This window comes from Oncorhynchus kisutch, linkage group LG8 (assembly GCF_002021735.2).
Source record: "Oncorhynchus kisutch isolate 150728-3 linkage group LG8, Okis_V2, whole genome shotgun sequence".
Lineage (NCBI taxonomy): Eukaryota > Metazoa > Chordata > Actinopteri > Salmoniformes > Salmonidae > Oncorhynchus > Oncorhynchus kisutch.
The window spans coordinates 32,674,527-32,693,572 of record NC_034181.2 but is presented as its reverse complement, the minus strand read 5'-3'; positions in this window follow the sequence as shown (position 1 = coordinate 32,693,572).

Here is a 19,046-nt window from a genome sequence, read left to right as displayed (position 1 = left end):
TAAAACACAAATTATTGTATTTTTCTTGTCTATATTGAATACATCATTTAGGTTGGAAAAAGTATGTGAACTCCTAGGCAAATTACTTCTCCAAAAGCTAATTGGAGTCAGGAGTCAGCTAACCTGGAGTCCAATCAATGAAACGAGATTGGAGATGTTGGTTAGCGCTGCTTTGCACTATAAAAAAACACTCACAAAACTTGAGTTTGCTATTCACAAGAAGCATTGCCTGATGTGAACCATGCCTAGAACAAAATAGATCTCAGAATACCTAAGATTAAGAATTGTTAACTTGCATAAAGCTGGAAAGGGTTACAAAAGTATCTCTAAAAGCCTTGATGTTCATCAGTCCATGGTAAGACAAATTGTCTATGAATGGAGAAAGTTCAGCACTGTTGCTACTCTCTAGGAGTGGCCGTCCTGCAAAGATGACTGCAAGAGCACTGTGCAGAATGCTGAATGAGGCTAAGAAGAATCCTAGTGTCAGCTAAAGACTTACTGAAATATCTGGAACATGCTAACATCTCTGTTGACGAGTCTATGATACGTAAAGCACTAAACAAGAATGGTGTTCATGGGAGGACACCCCGGAAGAAGCCACTGCTGTCCAAATAAAAAACATTGCTGCACTGTCTGAAATGTGCAAAAGTGCACATGGATGTTCCACAGCGCTACTGGCAAACTATTCTGTGGACAGATGAAACTACAGTTGAGTTGTTTGGAAGGAACACGCAACACTATGTGTGCATAAAAAAGGCACAGCACGCCAACATCAAAACCTCATCCCAACTGTAAAGTCTGGTGGAGGGCCCATCATGGTCTGGGGCTGCTTTGCTGTCATCGACGGAAAAATGAATTCCCAAGTTTATCAAGACATTTTGCAGGAGAATGTTTGGCTATCTGTACGCCAATTGAAGCTCAACAGAAGTTGGGTGATGCAACAGGACAATAGAAGAAACTACACTTTCTGGAGTGGCCCAGTCAGTCCTGACCTCAACCCGATTGAAATGCTGTGGCATGACCTCAAGAGAGCAGTTCACACCAGACATCCCAAGAATATTGCTGAACTGAAACAGTTTTGTAAAGAGGAATGGTCCAAAATTATTTTTGACCGTTGTACAAGGTCTGATCCGCAACTACAGAAAACATTTGGTTGAGGTTATTGCTGCCAAAGGAGGGTCAACCAGTTATTAAATCCAAGGATTCACATACTTTTTTTCACCCTACACTGTGAATGTTTACTTGGTGTGTTCAATAAAGACATGAAAACGTATAATTGTTTGTGTGTTATTAGTTTAAGCAGACTTTGTTTGTCTATTGTTGTGACCTAGATGAAGTTCAGATTACATTTTATGACCAATTTATGCAGAAGTCCATGTAATTCCAAAGGGTTCACATACTTTTTCTTGCCACTGTAGGTGACAGGGCAAAATGTGTGGACTAAACAACATAAAATTGGGTGTATCACAAAGCATGATCAAATGAATTAGCCAGATACAGTCATTTTGAGAAACATTGAGAAATAGTCTGGTCGAATTTTGGTCAAATTAACAAGTTATCTACCTTTTGATAAGCAGCTAGCTAAAGTTAGCTGGTAACTTGCTAGCTAGTTATCTCCCATGCCAATTTCAAGTCTTTGTAGCTCATTCCTGCAGTCAAATGACCAAATCGCCCTCTAGTGGCCTCATGGGTGTAATGCTATTAATGTTTTTCATAATTTCATAATTAATCAATATTATTACAAAACACCTCTGTATGTATATAAAGTGTAATATTGGGAGACAAACACAAAATGTAATACATTTCAACTCTATCAGACACGGTACAGGTTTCTTATTTTTTTAAGCCCATGTGTGTGAGGTGTATACTTTTGTATTAAATTAGATTTGTTTAAAACTACCAAGAAACACTTTGTAGGACCCTGATTTAGTCCACTGCAGTAAAAGACTAAACTAATATCTGACTAATTCAGAATTATATAGTTATTTCTGAATGAATGTTAACTGGCTAGCGCATCATGCTTTTTGACATTATGTTAGCTAGCTATCTCCAGTTTGATAATGTGTTTTCACTTATTGCATCTGCATGTTGGTTGCGTTCTCCCTGGTGCACTCGTTCGTTCGTGAGCTGGCTCCTTGTTGTAAATAGTATAATCTAATCTGTTCAAAACAGCATGTGCAGCAGTGGTTATTAGGTTTTTGAAATGCAAAAGGGAAATAGGTGTATTCATGCTGTTGTTCAAATGCACAGATTGCTTCATATATCTTATTAAATAAACTACCGGGAGTTTGAAATCTTGTCATCATATTTTTCTGTTAACCACTCCAACCACCTTGTGCCCCAGGTATTCAGCCAATCAGCGTCTGCCACTGGTTGGTTAATTGACAATAATTGTCAATAGCATTTAAAGTTTTTCAATAGATTTTTATATTTGTAGCTACTTTTCAAGTAAATACCTGCAGTTAAATTGTGCAATAAGTTAGGAGATGTACAGTGGGGGCAAAAAAGTATTTAGTCAGCCACCAATTGTGCAAGTTCTCCCACTTAAAAATATGAGAGGCCTGTAATTTTCATCATAGGTACACTTCAACTATGACAGACAAAATGAGAGAAAAAAAATCCAGGATTTTTAATGAATTTATTTGCAAATTATGGTGGAAAATAAGTATTTGGTCACCTACAAACAAGCAAGATTTCTGGCTCTCACAGACCTGTAAATTCTTCTTTAAGAGGCTCCTCTGTCTTCCACTTGTTACCTGTATTAATGGCACCTGTTTGAACCTGTTATCAGTATAAAAGACACATGTCCACAACCTCAAACAGTCACACTCCAAACTCCACTATGGCCAAGACCAAAGAGCTGTCAAAGGACACCAGAAACAAAAGTGTAGACCTGCACCAGGCTGGGAAGACTGAATCTGCAATAGGTTGGTTTGAAGAAATCAACTGTGGAAGCAATTATTAGGAAATGGAAGACATACAAGACCACTGATAATCTCCCTCGATCTGGGGCTCCACGCAAGATCTCACCCCGTGGGGTCAAAATGATCACAAGAACGCTGAGCAAAAATCCCAGAACCACACGGGGGGACCTAGTGAATGACCTGCAGAGAGCTGGGACCATAATTTGCAAATAAATTAATCAAAAATCCTACAATGTGATTTTCTAGATTTCTTCCCCCTCATTTTGTCTGTCACAGTTGAAGTGTACCTATGATGAAAATTACAGGCCTCTCTCATCTTTTTAAGTGGGAGAACTTGCACAATTGGTGGCTGACTAAATACTTATTTGCCCCACTGTAGCAGATTTCGTTGTTAATTTCCCCTGTTGAATAATTTTACATGATGAAGCTTACCGTAGTTCCCCAGAACAGTTGAGCCAGTCACGCGTTTGTTTGTAAATAGCACAACGGAGAAAGCAGAAGCAAGTAAGTCCAGCTGTGTATTGACAGGGGTTGCGTTTGATATTGTAAGTCAACAGTGTTTTTTTTTGCTTCAATAGAGTGATGGGGGGTGCAACTATAGTTTTCCTTCACAGAAATTACTTTAGTGCTACACATTTGGCCAAAAAATTGCTTCACAGAAGTACAACACTATTTGACTGGCAGAAGTAGGCTACACTGAGAACAGTAGAAGAGAAAAGTTGCTAGTCAGAGCATTGTTGTAACACTTGTCGTTGGAAGGAGTAGACCAAGGTGCAGCGTTGTAGGTGTAAATTTTTCTTTTATTGATGACGCCCAAAAACAAATACAAAACGAAACGCACAGTTCTGTAGGGCTGGAAAGCAACAGTACAAAAAAAAGGCTGCCTAAGTATGATCCCCAATCAGAGACAACGATCTGATTGGGAACCATACCCAGCCAACAAAGAAATAGCAAACCTAGATTGCCCACCCTAGTCACACCCTGACCTAACCAAATAGAGAATAAAAAGGCTCTCTAAGGTCAGGGCGTGACAGTATCCCACCCCCCAAATGTGCGGACTCCGGACGCAAAACCTGACTCTATGGGGGAGGGTCCGGTTGGGCAGCTCCGGTTCGGTATGTAGACCCCGCTCCCCTCGCGGATCCCCCATCCGTGGAAGCAGACCGTGGATCATTGTTGGAGGCTCCGGACTGTGGATCGTCGCCGGAGGAACCGGACCGTCCACCGGCTGTGGAGGGTCACTGGAGGTCCGGAGCATAGAGTTGGCACCACGCGTCCTGGATAAAGGACAACCCTTGCACGGCAAGTGCGGGGAGCTGGCACAGGACGCACTGGGCTGTGAAGGCACACCAGAGACACAGTGCGTAGGGCCGGCGCAGGATATACTGGGCCTTGGAGGCTCCCTGGATGTCTGGATCGTAGAGCTGGCACAACGCGTCCTGGACAAAGGACCACCTTCGCACGGCAAGTGCAGGGAGCTGGCCTAGCCAGTCTCCAGATCTCAACCCCATAGAAAATCTTTGGAGGGAGTTGAAAGTCCGTGTTGCCAAGCAACAGCCACAAAACATCACTGCTCTAGAGGAGATCTGCATGGAGGAATTGGCCAAAATACCAGCAACAGTGTGTGAAAATCTCCAGCCTCCACACAGACAGCTGTTCACATGCTGCTCCAGATCCAGTACTGTTCGTCCTTCAGACAATGGGCTTTTTTGTAGGCTATTTGACATGCACGATGCCCAAATTGCAAGCAACACATCTCTTTTTTAAAATAAGCTAATGATCCTCTGTGGCCAAATCATGCTCTCTGGTGTAATATTTTGAATTATTTGATTTATTTATTTATAGGCATGAGGAATGATATCGACCATTTTTGCAAATTCAGTTTACTTTAGGGGAAGCTTACTTTCACCTATTCTATTGGACTCGTCGCCTAAGCCGACATCAATGTGAAAGTAACTGGTGCATAAAATAGCTGGCTGGGAGGCTTACAAGGCCTAGTTCAAATGCCAACATTAAGTTCAAAGCAATTGTTGCACTGCCTAAACAGCTCGGCAAAGTAAACTGTCTGGCACTGTCTCTGCTCTCGCAGGCTGGCAGCTTCTCTCTAGTGATGGTCCTAAAGCCAGACAACCAATATGCTAAACCATCCTATGCATTTTATTTGGGATTGGAATGATTTTAGTCTACTTTTTTATAACAGACTTTTTCATTTTTGGCCTTGAACTAGGGGTATGGCGACTGCCATACCCAACTGACACCCCTGTATTTATCCCTTAATTTAATTAACATCCGCATGGTCTATTAATGTTGTTCTGTTCCAATTGCTGTGGTGACAGAAATATGCCATGTTTGCCATCATCCCTGCAGTGTGAGTCTAGTTATTGTTGGCATGCAACCTACTGCAGGGGTAATCCAAGATGAGATCATGTTCTCTTTGTCAGCAGACCACAAAGAGCACTAACAAACTATACTATTATCTAATGATTCTATTTTTCTCTGTAAGGGATGAAAAATGTAGGATACACATCATTCTGTAATTGTATGTCAGACTTGTAGCTATCTAATAGACATATGACTGGGCGGGCTGGGCAGGGACATTTACGCTCTTTACTATTACAGTTTATGTGGACTTGAAGGATTAATGAATTTGTACTTCCCTCACCTGATACTGAGACGGCTTATCTTTTGAATCGTCTTCCAGACAGTTTGAACACAACCTTAAGACAGAGAAGAGGCAACCCAGTGTTCCCAGGGCAACTTGACAAGAAATGACATGCACCTTCAAAAGGACAGCCACAGGCAAGGGGTTTGTGGGTAGCCTTTCCCCCTGAGCAATGGTAGCTCATTCCATGCTGGCTCGGAACACAGAACTCTCTCTGTCGGGGCTTGCTGCCTTCACCCGAGTCTCCTTTATACTCCTGCTCCTTCCCAGAAGGCTGCTGCTGCATCACATTGCCTCTCAGAGGCAAATCAGGTGATCCAGTCACACGCTGAGATTGGCACCACCGCTGTGCATCTCAACAAAAGGATTGGATCTGCAACAGTACTGCTTAAGAAGTAAAAGGCATTTTAAAATGTTGTTTTGAGCAGCTAATACATTATATTGTTTTCTGAGTAATATGTCGTCAACATAAAACGAGAAAGAGAAATCTAGAACGCATGAGTAATGTTAATTGAAAAATACATATTTCTCAAACTTCATCCCTTTTCTCCAAGAACATTTTCATTTAGGAAAAAAGCTAGTTATATAACATAAAGATCAGTGTACTTAAAACAGTGTGTTACTTATCCTAATTCATGGCACTGCTTAGACCTTAGCGCTCAACGCCATATAGCTTGTCAGGCCTCCCTTTTCAGCAGAGGAAGTCTACAGAGATCTTTCAGTCAGGAGGGTACAGTGAGTCTGATGACATACAGGGAGGTGGGCGAGGGAGCTCATGTACCTCCACACCACCTTGGGAGAGAACCAGTGAATGCCTTGGAGGAACCTTGACTTTCCAAAGCCTGCTTGGGCTCACTGGTGTGACCACTCCGAGCCAGAAGGAGTAGGACTAGAGGGAAGGTCTGTGAAACTCAAGCTCCATACACATGCACGCACGCGTACGCACACACAGACCACGGATGAGTGGTCTGCTGTACACATCAACACACAAAGAAAATGGACACATAAAACCTGCTTACACAAATCCCTGGAAAGGGGACCAGGCAGGGTGGTAGCGGTGGGTACAAGGCCAGGGGCTGAGGTTTGGGCTGAGGCTGGGGCAGTGCAGATCACCAAAGCCTCTACAGCCTCTTCAGAAAAACACTACAACTCTATCTTCTGCTCTGGTGGGTCCACTTAGGCTATTGACTGTAAGGTAATCAATATCAGCACAAAAGGGTCATTCTGGGAGTTCACGACCTTTGATGTCTGTGCTAGGTTGTAATCTGGAGGCAGAGATTATTGCTCCTTCCAAGAAATCTACTATTAAAAACTATGATTTACTCTGTTCCTCATTCTAACACTGACAGCTAAATATTCGATGAGATTGACATTTATATAACATGGTGATCACGGGAACATCCAGTTATTTGACAAACATTTGTGATGTTCTATGTCTACATATTGATGTGGATCTATTGAGATACATCTGTTATTACACCCACGAGTCCATCTAAAATATCCATCTTCATTATTAAAAGGAGAGGACGAACAACAGCAACACTTAACCTCACCACACTCAGTGATATTGTAAAAGTGCAATTTCTCTACAAATTGACCCCACAGTTAATTATTAAACCATGACATTTAAGGAAGACCCCCAAAATCCATATAGTGAATGTACTAACCTTTTGAAGAAAAGTCTGGCGGGGCTGTTAATATGAGGTTTGTTTGGGATGTTTAAAGCCTAATAATAAAGCTGTCAAAGCCAGTCAAAAGCTGCCCGTCTGAGAGTAACGGTCTTCTGGTGTGGTGCTCCAGTTGGACAGCTGAGAACAGAAGGTGCTGGGGGTCAGTCAGGCCTCTGATACAGACAATACGGTCTGGGAGGACACAGCCACTGAGAGAAGACTCTCTGAGGAGGCACATGGAATCATGCTTTTGCTCACGCTATGAATACATTTGATTCAATGTTAATGTAAAGAATATTCATGTTCATATTAAAAGAATGGCATTGATGACCTAACAAAAACTCTGGAGAAGTAGTAATATCTCAGTGAAGGTCAGAGGGAAGGGCATGGAAGTGACAGTAGTAGTGAGCTCAATCTTCTCTGAGAAAACACCCGTTATCAGATAGGTTACATAGGTCATACATAGGTCACACAGGGTGACATTACAAGGTCCAGAATCCAGCCCACAAGTCATTAGGTTTGCACTGTTAAAGAAGCATTTAATAGCTTTGTCACTGCAACCTGTGTTAACCAGGATTCCTGTGTGGGGTTTAGCGAGGGCTTAAATAATTGAGAAGTCAGACAATTCGATTCATTGTTTTGCATGACTTGGACCATCTCTCTTGAACATGGCCCAAAGGTCCTTACTACTGCAGTTACTCCCCCCTGAATATCATACAATGTGGCTCACATTGCCATGGAATTGGAAGTTTGAAAATGAAGACCCTCATTGCTCACTGTGAGAGAGGTATTCCTTCTGCCCTTGTTTGGAAATTGAATTATTCATAGACCTAAGGACATTCTTATAAAACTGCAAGAATGGTAGATTAGCTTATAACGTGCGTTAAAAGGCAATGATTTTATTGTTCAGAAGTTTATTGCAATTCTATCAGAGTAAATATTTCATTACATATGAGTCAAATATGCTTCAAACTAGAGGCATCAGCTTATTTTCATTTTCAAGATTAGGATGAAACAATTACGATGTCACTTCAAGAAGTTTTGCATTCACCAGCTACAGATGTACTATTTTTCAAAGACCTTTGGACATGACCTAAAATGTTAGATAATTTATGCAAACAAATATAGACCTTAAAAACAGGTTTACTTTTATAACTTCCTTCATAAAGAACAGAGGAAAACTTGTATTTTGAGAGAAAATGTACATCTTACAAGTCAGCATTGGCCTCCAGGAAGCAGAGAAAAAGGGGCTCTTATTGGAGGAATTAAGCGTATGTAATTCATAGAAAGTACATGACAGGATGAGCGTCAAATGCAGAATTCTTGCCAGTTTAATTTACCAGTTATTGACTGTTGACTTTAAGATTTACTGTCTATGGCCAGTTCTCTGCCTACCTGTGATTTATTAGCCAATGGTTAGTTCTGTCAGAACACCTTGTCCTGTGCTACATCCCAGGGTAACTCAAAAGTCTCTAACTACTTCCCAGAGGACTGTGTGTGCTGTCGGGAGGGACCCAGCTTGCTGTAAGCCAGTCATCTAACTCTTCCCTGCCCTGCGTGAAGCTGGACAAGTTGTATCCTATTTAGTTTCAGCTATACAAGTGTTATCGGATCACCGTGCAGAAAGTATCAGGCTTAAACAGGCTATACAAATAAACTAATAATGTTTCTTCATGACATGCAGGCAGCCATTTTTTGGGGAGGGAACCTGACGGAATAAAACAGTTAAATACAGCTCTTTATTTGACTTGGTTTGTAAACTGCCTGAGTAATATGACACTGCAGACACTCCCTTTCAAGCCTTCAGACCAATTTCATCTATAGAGAAAAAGCAGTGACCGGTTTAATTCTGTGTTCCGTTTTGAGTGATGCACAAATCCAATATAACAGCACAGGTGAATTTGAAAAGTTAGCTCAGTAAATGTCAGTGTCCTGGGCATTTGCCAAGAGGTAAATTAGGTCATTTAATAATGGTAAGCACACAGGTATCAGTTTACATTGCATTTCCTGGTTATGAAACACTATAGTAAAAGATCAATAAATGTATTTACTCTGCATCCAAGAAATGACTTTGCCACTGCATAGTGTTCTAACAAAACCATAATTAAAGTAAGACCACAAGCAGGATATTAGCTTTTCCAATTAAAAATCCTCTTTATCCACACTGAATAGACGCTTTCTTAGGTTTCATAATAGGAGCATAATACTGTCTGTCTGTATGTCTATTTGAATTAGATGCAGCAAATGGAAAACTCTTGTTCGACTCATTATTATTCTTTATTGACGTCCCTGGAAAACAAATTGTTCTAGTTTGTAAGACATAAAATTTCCCACTTTGGGGTGGCAAAGGTTTGATGGTATTAAATTGTTCCTCACAAGCCCCTGATCAAATTGATATATATATATATTGCCTTATATATTTTGCAGTATGGGAGTCTGTCACACCCTGATCTGTTTCACCTGTCTTTGTGATTGCCCCCCCCCCCACCCCTCCCTCCAGGTGTCGCCCATCTTCCCCATTATCCCCTGTGTATTTATACCTGTGTTCTCTGTTTATCTGTTGCCAGTTCGTCTTGTTTGTTCAAGTCAAACAGCGTTTTGTGTCTCAGCTCCTGCTTTTTCCAGTCTCTCTTTTCTCTCCCTCCTGGTTTTGACCCTTGCCTGTCCTGGCTCCCAGCCTGCCTGCCTGACCACTCTGCCTGCTCCTGAGTCTGCCTGACGACCTGTACCTTGCCTCCCCTCTGGATTGCCGACCTCTGCCTTACCCTGACCCTGAGCCTGCCTGCAGCCCAGTACTGTTGTCCCACCTCTGGTTTACTGACCCCTGCCTGCCTTGACCTTTCTATTGCCTGCCCCTGTTGGAATATTAAATGATTGTTTATTCAATGTGGTCTGCATCTGGATCTTACCTTCATACCTGATAGGAGTCTATGCAATGAAATCATTTTTGATGCAAGTTGGAATGTTCACATGCTCATTGAAAATGATCTCATCTTAAAAACCAGGGGATGTGGTTAATTTTTGCCATCAGATCTAATGATTTACATAGACTGACTCATCATTGAAACAAAAATGTTACAAAATGTTACAAATAGCATACTGGGAAATAATACATGTCCAAGAGATCCAGATCTGGTGGCATATTGATTTTATGATTACCACCTATAGTAGTATGTTGTATAACAATACTCAGCATGCTAAGATGAAAGGTGTGCTCTTGTCATTTGTTGAGTTGTCCCATCAAGTTAACACAAAGATTTAGGTAAACACAAATTATCTCCAAAAAGGAACATTGGTGATTATAAGCTCTTCTATCCCTGACCATTTTAGAATTCTCACACCCTGATCTGTTTCAGCTGTCCTTGTAATTGTCTCCACCACCTCCAGGTGTCGCTTGTTTTCCCCAGTGTATTTATCCCTGTGTTTCCTGTCTCTCTGTGCCATTTCGTCTTGTATGTCCAAGTCAACCAGCGTTTTTTACAGTTCTCCTGCTTTTGCTATTTCTTCTTTGTCTAGTCCTCCAGGTTTTGACCCTTGCCTGTTTCTGGACTGTACCCGCCTGCCTGACCATTCTGCCTGCCTTGACCTCGAGCCTGCCTGCCACTCTTCTGGACTCTGATCTGGTTTTGCCTGTACACGACCATTCTCTTGCCTAATTCTTTTTGGATTATTAAACATCTAAGACTCCAACCAATTGCTCCTGTGTCTGCATCTGGGTCTCGCCTTGAGTTATGCAGCATGATTGCAATTTAAAGGCAATGTTCCCGTGTTATAGCAGGGACTGCATTCACGGGAAATGCTGCATATGTCAGCTAAATCGGAAATGACCTTTACATTTCTATCACTCAATCTGTGTCATTTATTGAATTGAGCCCTTAATTTAAATTATGCAATGGGTGATTAGAAAAAGACAGCCTTTTAGCAATTGGACTATTGCTGATGCTCTCAACAACCCTCTGCAGCCACTAACCAATATATATTTCAGGAGGCCATATACTACAATATACAATTTTTACCATAAATAGTGCAATTAGACACCATATAAACTCAGCAAAAAAAGGACCGTCTTGTCACTGTCAACTGCATTTATTTGTGTAAATATTGTATTTTATACTGATACTGATAACAAGTTCAAACAGGTGCCATTAATACAGGTAACGAGTGGAGGACAGAGGAGCCTCTTAAAGAAGAAGTTACAGGTCTGTGAGAGCCAGAAATCTTGCTTGTTTGTAGGTGACCAAATACTTATTATCCACCATAATTTGCAAATAAATTCATTTAAAATCCTACAATGTGATTTTCTGGATTTTTTTTTCTCATTTTGTCTGTCATAGTTGAAGTGTACCTATGATGAAAATTACAGGCCTCTCTCATCTTTTTAAGTGGGAGAATTTGCACAATTGGTGGCTGACTAAATACTTTTTTGCCCCACTGTACATTGATTTATTGTTTAAAAATAAAAAATAGAAATAAGAGATGCAAATACTGACCAAAAAGGGTTTTGGCACATTTTGGGATCAATTTAGCAGAACAACTAATGGGTCTCTTTGTTCTGTGACCACATCGCAGTACTGCCAATTCTGTCTCAATGTACTCTAAAATGCATACATGTTTGACCTATGAACTCCAAGGTTGGCCCATAGACATGTTATTACCAATCCAATTGTTTTACACCTTAGTTTGTGTTGTAATATTAATTTAATAATATATTAATTGCCTTAGTATGAGAAGATTGTTCCCTGACAATACAACATTTAATTTCATTCCGTCAATCCTGTCCAACTAACCGCATAGGGGTCATCACATATCATGCACTGATACCCACATTTATCTACCTCCGATAAGTGGTTCTCATACCAACATATAACCCAAAGACATGGACCTTAATTAATGAAAATCATCATTAGACTTTGCAACCCCAAAGTGGACAAATATGTCAAATTTGTTCCTCTGGCCCATGGACAAAGTCCAAAAATGGTTGTGGTAAAATGTGTTTAAGTATTGTAGGGCCGCATTAAAGGTGGGTCGCCAGGAGGTTAGGGGAGCTGGCTTGTGTTAGCCCTGGAGGGCATCGCTACCTCATCCAATGCCCCTGGTCTCACCATCCTCCTCAGACTTCAAACAGTCAGACTGCATTCCTCTGCCGTTTAACAATAAGCACTAATAATGCTGAAAAATGAAAAGCAAAACAGATGGTGTCCAATAGTGTGGGAGGATTACCGAGACTATCCAAGGCTATGTCTGCAAATCTAGGCATGGAGAGGTGAATCCCACTCCATTTCATTCTCAGCAGGACACAGAGTTGGCCAGCCAGTATCTGTGGAATAGTGTGGTGTTTTTTTATTGACAGCCTGAACGCAAAGGGTCTCTGGGGGGGCAATACCTGGCTGGATGGCAGGCTGTGACCTCTCTATTTGGTCACAGCCACAGCACAGTCAGTCAGCCCCAGTTGTGTGCTCACTTCAAGATTCAAAAAAAATTACTGGCTTGAAGAAAATGTCAGTCAGACAGACATTGGTTACCAACACTCTCACTAACAGTTAACCACACACAATGAAAAGTGCCCAACAAAAATAGAGAGAAGCTCCTCTAATCCCCAGTTGGACTAGCGTTGAACTCATAAGATTGTGCTAAGAGCAGGGAGAACCAGACAGTGGTGAGCCCACGGAGACCTGAATGTTTTTGTCCTAGCCTGTAATTAATTGGGCTGAGGGAAATGTGGTTTCGGTCACTTCTAATTGTAAGGTTGGGAAATAATGGTGATAAAATATATCCCTTAGAGGACATTATTGTGTTAAGATATGCTGTGGAATGAAAACAATAGTCAGATAAAAAATCATGTATTGTGGGATATTCATAGCAAACCCAGTCATCTGTTACAGTAGATGAATGAAGGATGGGCCTCTTCTGGTTTAAGTGATGGAGAGAGGATGGGTTATAAGGTCACAAACTGACACAGTACTATCGATTGTCTCCCTTCATGCTGTGTTATTAAGAGGCCTGCTGCTGAGAATATATCTAGACATTCATTTGATACTTTGGATAAACAAACAGGACCATACACATGCTTTTTCTTAGGGCGGAATATAAAGAAAACAGCTAGGAGAAAAAATGGATTACAGGCCAACAACTGTCTCTCAGGTGGAAGTGTGGGATTTTGGTAATCTAATGAAAATATTGTTGATGGGCTAATTTCCTATGTGGTGCCAGAGCGGCAGAGGAGAAAATGTGTGAAAAGTCTACAGAGGCCAACAGTTAGCAAAGTGGAAATGTGTGTGTCAGAGTGTGTGTGGGTGTGTGTGCGAGTGGTAGAGGTCAGCTCATGTTTCAGGAGTGCTGTTTTCTTGACTAGGCCACCCCACAAATCCCTCTCAGGGTCTTCTCTGGGCTAGCTGAATCTCCTAGCAGGTAGTGATGCAAGTTAGCATTCACCCGCTGCCTGCCCTGTTTCGGTTTGATTAGTTCTGCTCTAATTTGAGAAAATACAATCTCAAGGTTTGCATTGATGATGAGGAGGTAGGGTAGAACCTCATATTTGTAATGACAATAAGGGGTTTGTGCTTTGAAATGACAGGATGGGAAGGCACAGTGATGGAATAAGAAATTATAATTTGGAAAGCTTAAATGGACACTTCGGGATTTTAGCAATGAGGCCCTTTATCAACTTCCACAGAGTCAGATTAACTTGTGGATACCATTTTTATGTCTCCGGTTCCAGTATGACGGAAGTTAGAGGTAGTTTCGCCAACCAATGCTAACTAGCGTTAGCACAATGACTGGGAGTCTATGGGTATCTACTAGCATGCTATGGGTATCTACTAGAATCTACTAGCAGGTTCCCTCTACGCTGAGAAGCATGAGATTGAACTTCACTCAACTTAACACTATCAACTTTTCTTTGTACTGTGGGAATTGTGATCGAATCAGCGCAGTATTAGCCACTTTCTATGCAACATACTAAAACAAATGAACTATGCAAGACTTAGTATGCAAAACTAACTATACAAGAGATTTTGTTGTAAGGCATAACGCAGCAGAGTTATAATTTTATTGCATTGACATGCACGACTCAGGTACGTACTCTACACAGACGGGAGCACCATAACCAATCAGAGCTGCAGTAGGCCTATATGCAAATAGATCATTGCCATATATGGATCTGTGCCATTCACTTTGAACTGGACTGTTTTCACAGTATCAGCAGTGGTGTGTAGATGTCTTGGTACTGAGATCAAATCGAAAGCTACATGTAGCGACGTGTGCACATTTGTACATGTGTTCATATTCTTTGCTAGTTAGTGAATTATTAGCTCAGTTATAGATAATTTGTAGTCAGCAATGTGCGAGTGATTGCTTCCTACAAGGGTACAAGAAGTGTGCATTTTTAGACATCTTTGAAGAGCGAGTCAGGTAATGAGATTTTTTTTGTCTTCAAGGGGCAGTGTTGTATTCTGAGACAGGCTTGAAGCTAAGTAGCCAATAGGCAGAGGGTAGCATAATTTGTCTGATTCTCTCTAATAATGGTATTGGAATAATGACACATTTTATTTTGTAAAGTGGTTTCTTGCATCAAACAACACAACAACATTTTCAGTCACCTCCTTGTCTGAAGGACAAGTGGATAAACAGGTTAATGTCAAGCCCTGCATGTCTCATGGAATGTAGGCCTACGTTGAGCACCACACATTGGCTGATACTGTAGGCTGACTGATAGAACAGCTATGTCCATGTTAAAATGTTATGGGATGCATTTTCTCCATTGTTTTTGATATTAGGCCGCTCTGGTAGGCCTAGATTAGGATCAAATAGACACCGTAGCCTACGTTACCACTGTTAAAACTAACTTAAAGCGGGTACAGCCTCAGTGTTCACAGTAAACACATGCTGGAAGTTGCACAGAACTTTCACCACATTCAAGTTTATGCTCAGCAGACCTGAAATTTGGGGGAACATTTTTGACGGAACATTGCCCATAGACTTATTTACGTGCATGCTAGTAGATACCAATAGACTTCCAGTCATTGCGCTAATGCCAGTTAGCATTGACTCGCGAAATGACCTTCATAAAAGGTATAAAACAGCCAGTACATAATGTAGATCTAGAGGTGTCTTAGAGCGAAAAGGTTTAGATTAGAAGATACATGTAATTGTATTCACTACTAAGACACAAAACAAAAAGTGAAACACATGAAGGGTAAATATGATGACAACTCAGCACACTACAATACTACAGCATGCTACTATGGCATGTGTTTGCTGGTGAAAGGGCTTTCAGTTGTCCTCAGAACCCTACACTGTGGGTTCACCTGGCCTGATCTCCACTAGGTGAGGTCCTGACCAATCTAGGCTCTCCTTGAAATGCAAACCCACTGTGGGTGTGCCAGCTCTCTGGGTGTTTACTGTACATTCAACTATTTTGTTATGCCTGTTTGCTGTGGCTTTTACTCTGTAGTCCTCACACATGACTCAGCCCAATGAGACAATCACCTCAACCTGCTTCCTGAGAATAGTCATTAGCCTATTCACTGGACATATCCCCTCACCACTGTACAGAGAGGACTCTTGAGTCCTGAGTCTTAGTTAACACTTTGAGTCCCACAATCACGCTGGCGTGATGTAATGCTTCTGACTCCTTTTATACATTCTGTGTTTGGATTTGTCTATTTCTTCTGCATCCGCTGATACCAACCATTAGCCTGTGCGATTAATTGGGGCTGAGCTAGAGCAGTGTTCTATGTCGTTAAAAGGTAAAGGGTTCTTCTACATAGAAGATCATAGGAAATCCCTGGATATCACTGTGGGAACTGTCCCACTGTCCCAATGAGTGAGAAAATTACAAAGCCATAAATATCAAACTCCCAAATTGTAATGGTGAGAGGTTAGCATGTCTTGGGGATATTATATTTATGCCTCTAACTTTCTCACTCATCATTATTCATGATTCATTCAGGATTATCTGTAATCATGGTGTAGACGTGTTCAGAAACATATTCTATTCTTATTTACAATAAAAGTTCATCCGAAATGACACAATACATTATTTACCAATCATTTATATTGTGCACAAAATAATCTGAAACACAACATTGTTTCACAACAATACATTTGTAAAGTCACAATCTTGATGTAATCATTGCGTGCTAGGAATATGGGACCAAATACAAAACTCATTTTAAACTGTTCACCCGATATGGATGAAAATACCCTCAAATTAAAGCTGACAATCTGCACTTGTATCATTTCAAATCCAAACTGCAGAGGGGTATTCCAGAAAGATGGTTTAACAAATTCAGGATTTCCTGAACATATCCGGCTTGTCTTAACCAGATGAGAGAGTCCAGGATTTCTTGGTTCCAGAACGGCTGCTTCTCGTTTAAGTTATTAGGCTAAGTGAAGCGCAAATTGGTTTATTTGACTACCTACTACATATCCTGTTCAAAGTGTTACGGATACAGGTATCCTGTGTGTGTGTGTGTGTGTGTGTGTGTGTGTGTGTGTGTGTGTGTGTGTGTGTGTGTGTGTGTGTGTGTGTGTGTGTGTGTGTGTGTGTGTGTGTGTGTGTACCGTGTGTGTGTACCGTGTGTGTGTACCGTGTGTGTGTACCGTGTGTTTACTAATAAACCCTGAGTCTCACTTTTACTTTGTCACTATTATAACTCATGCAATTTATGTTACGGTCTCGCTACCATCTCCCCTAGACTGTAGGGCCAAAAGGGATTCGTAACATAAGGCCCTTAAATATTTTGTCTTGCCCATTCACCTTCTGAATGGCACACATACACAACCCATGTCTCTATTGTCTCAAGGCTTAAAAATTATTATTTTAACATGTCTTCTCCCCCTCATCTACACTGATTGAAGTGGAGATCAAATGAACCTAGTAGGTTGCAGGTTTGCTTCAGAGCAATTCGTTGCTATGATTTCTTGCTTTCAAGATCTCTTTCTGAAGCGGAACATTTTGACAGATCTTGCTAAATCACTAATCCGGCTTTATGGAATACCCCTCAGGAGTACAGATCCAAAACAACAAAAAGTGTCACTGTCCCAATACTTTTGGAGCTTACTGTATATTGCGGGGATGTTAGCTGTAATCTACATTGTACAGTAGAAATGGAGAACTGCATTAGGCTGTTTCTAAGAGTGTTGCAGTGGAGAAATGACAGGAATTCAGCCAAAGGCGGTGGAAGACATTTCCCCTCCATTTGCATCTGAAGACAGGTCAACCACTGAGGTGTTTGGGCAAAATTGGTGATGTCAGCAATGCTCCTTTAGGGAGAGGAGGAATAATGCCAGAGTGACAGGGGATGACGAACGGCCATACCTTCCAACACCTGTGACAGCAGATATTTTGGGTTGATAAGGAAAAGATATACTACTCTACCAGAGAGAGCTGGCATTCACCACCTCACGAACACCACACGCCCTCTAAGCGTCGGTCGTCACCATCAAGGCAGTGGATTTCAACATTAATTTATTACCTGTGCAGAAACTCACTCACTCCCTCTCTCTTGTATGTTGTGCATGAAGCACACACGATAGCACACAGCAAAAAATGAAAGGGCAGCTACTACCCAATGATGATGCAAAACAATCCAAGTTAAAATCCTGATCACAGCAGCTAAAAGATTAACGAATATACATACACATACTGTACAGTGCATTCAGAAATGATTCAGACCCCTTGACTTTTTCAACATTTTGTTATGTTACAGCCTTACTCTAAAATTAATTTACTCGATTTTTTCCTCATAAATCTACACACAATATCCCATATTGACAAAGCAAAAACATGAAATATCACATTTACATAAGTATTCAGAACCTTTACTCAGTACTTTGTTGAAGCACCTTTGACAGCGATTACAGCCTTGATTCTTCTTTGGTATGACTTTACAAGCTTGGCACACCTTTATTTGGAGAGTTTCTCCCATTCTTTGCAGATTTTCACAAGCACTGTCAGGTTGTATGGGGAGAGTAGCTGCACAGCTAGTTTCAGGTCTCTCCAGAGATGTTTGATTAGGTTCAAGTCCAGGCTCTGGCTGGGCCACTCAAGGACATTCAGAGACTTGTCCTGAAGCAACTCCTCTGTTGTATTGGCTGTGTGCTTAGGGTTGTTGTCCTGTTTGTTGGAAGGTGAACCATCACCCCAGTCTGAGGTCCTAAGCGCTCTGGAGCAGGTTTTCATCAAGGATCTCTCTGTACTTTGCCCCGTTCATCTTTCCCTTGATCCTGACTAGTCTCCCAGTTCCTGCCGCTGAAAAACATCCCCACAGCATGATGCTCCTATCACCATGCTTAACCGTAGGGATGATGCCAGATTTCCTCCAGACGTGACGCTTGGCATTCAGGCCAAAGAGTTCAATATTGGTTTCATCAGACTAGAGAATCTTGTTTCTCATGGTCTGAGACTCTTTAGGTGCCTTTGGGCAAACTCCAAGCGGGCTGTCATGTGCCTTTTACTGAGGAGTGGCTTATGTCTCCAATCAAGTTGTAGAAACATCTCAAGGATGATCAATGGAAACAGGATGCACCTGAACTCAATTTCGAGTCTCATTGCAAAGGGTCTGAATACTTATGTAAATACGGTGTTTCTGATTTTTCTTTTTAATACATTTTATATAATTTCTAAAAACCAGTTTTTTCTTTGTCATTATGGGGTATTGTGTGTAGAATGACGAAGAAAACAATCAATTTAATCCATTTTAGAATAAAGCTGTAACATAACAAAATGTGGAAAAGGTCAAGGGGCCTGAATACTATATATGATTCATTGTTTGCAGAATGTCAAAT